Source organism: Pinus tabuliformis, chromosome 5_2 (genome assembly GCF_031772625.1).
Source record: "Pinus tabuliformis cultivar Carrire ecotype Pingquan chromosome 5_2, CPIR1, whole genome shotgun sequence".
Taxonomy (NCBI): domain Eukaryota; kingdom Viridiplantae; phylum Streptophyta; class Pinopsida; order Pinales; family Pinaceae; genus Pinus; species Pinus tabuliformis.
Window position 1 is genome coordinate 146,542,011 of NC_142306.1, and position 3,484 is coordinate 146,545,494.

The 3,484-nt window shown below is 36.4% G+C and overlaps 1 pseudogene; it reads right to left on the reverse strand.

Moving 5' to 3' along the window:
- Positions 1-1,514: 1,514 nt before the first annotated feature.
- LOC149157949 (uncharacterized) lies at positions 1,515-2,440 on the reverse strand (annotated as a pseudogene).
- Positions 2,441-3,484: the final 1,044 nt, after the last annotated feature.

Below are 3,484 nucleotides of genomic sequence, written 5' to 3' on the forward strand. Positions count from 1 at the left end.
ACTCAAGATTAAACAACTTAATCATCAATTGAACAATTTCAAGTTTAGAGTGTTAGTTATATAATTCCTTCAACTTATTTAAGGCTTCAAAAGCATTTGAAAATGGTGAAATATGACGACTCAACTTTAAATTTACTGATGCTACAATCAAGGCATAGACCTTGTTATTATTTTTTTTCCCAAATAGCAAGCTCCTTATTTGAAGTAGGCTTTTCGGGTGCATTGTCTCCTTCTCCTTCACAAACCCCTTTCCACAACTCATTAAAAATTAAGGTGTTTTATCTTCCTCGACCACTCATGATAGTTCTCTTTGCTAAAGAGAACTACTCCCACAATGGAGATTAGTGAATGCATCATTAAAAGGGACTATAATTGCAGCCTTACTTTCTTCCTTCTTACAAAAATTAATTTAAAAAAATTGTCTACCAACTTCACTCTTCACTATACAAAGTCAATATTTTAATGTGAACATATAAAGCTCCACTTATAAAATATGATTCCTTCAACTTGTATATTATATGACCATTTTCTTTTCTTTTTTTAAACTCAACATTTCATATATGAATCATTTATGATACCAACGTATGAGTTAACATATATAAGGTTCAATGTATCATATGCCATCCATACCATATGACCTTCAAAAGGAACTCAACACACACACACACACATATACATGGACCTTTGCATACGAAATACCCACACTTCAACCCAACACAGCCCAAAAAAAGACTATTCAATACACAACATAATAGGGTATTCCAATGCACAGTCATGTTTGACCAATGCCCCATAATTTTTAGAGCGGCTCGAATCAATGCACCACGTGCTCTACAAGACACACCAGTTCACGACATTAGCTCTTTGACACCAAAACACCAATGCTTGGACACCATATTCATATTTTTTCATGCTTCTATTGATGGACGGTGTTGAGAGAAGAGTCTAGGTCAGACCAGCATTCAGGGAAAAAAAAAAAATCAACACAGCATTCACGTCGGCATGACCATGAAAACCACAATCATGCTCTTCTCAATTTAAAATCCTCATTCTCAGGTATTTCCTGGCAAGAGGTTGACTTTTACATTCGACTTAGCCAAGGGTATTGAACTTTACGACAACAAAAACCATATTTTATCACAGTGTTTGTAACTCACAGCGTAGTGTTACTTTGGTAACATACAATCTTTATAAATTAGCAAAGATAGGTTTGAGCAACAAAGGAGTTGGTAGACTCGGAGCCGACATAGAGTGGCATGAGTTATAACAGGGATTTAAGTGTTGGATCTGATACCATGTTAGGCTAGAAGTAATTGAAATTGTTGTATTTGCATTAAGATAGAATATATATATATATAAGGAGATGGAGACTAATGGGTTTCATCTCCCAATGTCTCTTCATCTTCTAACTTCCTTTATTTTTGTTATTTACATAAGTTTTCCTAATCCCAAAGATTAGGTGTCAACAATCCAAAACAAACTTCAAATCCTTCCACAAATATGTGTTCTTGTAATCAATTACTACCAAGAGGAAGAGATCTGCAAGAATAAGTCTCTTTGAAATCTGATTTCTTTCAGGATGTGAAAATAGAAGCATATACTTCCTTCGATGCATGGGAAGGTGCATGATCTATTGCTCTGAATTTCTTCAATACGTCTTTTCCCTTTTCTTCACCGTTTCCATCTTCAATCCCTTCTTTCTTCGCTCTTCCGCTTGACATGGATTCTAGAGACCTTATCTACAAATTGCCCCATCGCATTGTCCTTCTACCCAATTTTGTCAAGAGGAATCCCATATGCAAATTCATCCTAGTTCTTGGTCTTTTTCTATTTCTTTTCCTTTACCTTAGCCCTATCCTGCTCCATTTTCAACCTCAGAGTTGCAACTTCCTCCTAATTTCCACTAATGATTATCTTCTCAAACTCATAAAAAGCAGCATGGAAAACAAGACAGGATGTGGATTGCAACTCCTTCAAGGCCTTTTCACTAAGCACATTCCCACATTGCTTGAGAAAAAAAAAAAAAAAAAAAATCCATTGAATTCAAGGCTGGTGATGGGGCACTGAAATTTGGTTTCATAACCATCATGCTAAACCCTAACACCTGGAATTGGGTCAAGATGAAGTGTGATCGTGTCCTTCAAACCCCTAATATGGCTAAACTGGCTAGGAAAATTCTTGTCCAATAAATCCCTAACCAAAGACTCCTTGTTGAAAATTTTCCCCAAGCTATCAATTATGCATGGGGGTTTCAGGGTTTCTTGGGACAGAGCACAAGTGCTCCATTTGCAAATTTTGGTTTCATTGCAACCAACTTTGTCTATTTATTTTTTTCGACATACGTTTTTAAATAACAATCCTTGGACTTGACACTAGTAGCTCTACCATTTCCGCCACTACCACAAACCCTAGGTATCAATTGTATAATAGAAGATTCATAAAAATAAAAGAGAAGACATTATATAATCCCACTTAAAAAATGTCCCCACATATACAATGACATGACAACTCCTATACATGTGGTGTGCTGAATAAAAATTCGTTAGGTCAAGGAATCAAGTGATGGATTTGTATATCGTTAGGTCAAGGACTCAAGTGATGGATTTGTATAGAATAGGGCCTAGGTTCACCACATCTTGAGCTTCATGAATATTTATCTGCTCAATGTTGCTTCCTTAAATGACAACTTATGTGCATTGATGGAGAACTGGGAAGTACGATGTGGATTTTTGAATTTTACATTTGACTATCTGTCAAGGCACTAAACAACGTTGCTTCCACAAATGACAACACATGCCCATGCAAAGAGTATTAGGTAGGCGAGGTATGGCCCATGCTTGGAGTGTTGGTTAGGTGAGGTATGGGGCTTCATCTTCTACATTTTAATGTTGAGCTTGAGACGAGAAATTAGAAAAGTTAAGTGCATGGTTGTAGAATGCATTCCTCGGCTGGATCTTTCTACTATTGGTAGCAATTCAAATTCCATTAAGTTAGTCTCCAACCTGTCTTATTTTGGATCCCCAATATTGGTTATGGAAGGATTCGAGCGAAGGAATTCCTCATATGATAATCAAGATGGTTGTTATGGTTTGTGAGGACTTCTACATTTACTTTTATTTTCATCTAATTCTTGTGTGAGGTTAACAGTAATTCCCTTTATTTATGAAGCTAGACCCTACATCCATGATTCCGAGCAAGAAATCTAGTGGTAAATTGACAATTTTCTTCGGTGGAGCAATGAACGTATGGCGATATTCCAACAGATAAGGTATGGATGGATATGGAGATTCAAATGTAATGCACTAGACACAGTTTCTGACCTCGTTTAGAATATAATGGCATGTGTTCGTTTGTACAATCCAAGGCCATAATGTTAATATCCAGCAACGAAAATTATACCAATTATTGACGTAATAATGTCGACGATCGCTGTGAATCGCAGACTTAGGAGAAAATGTCAGGTCATGTTTTGAACTTATCTCAT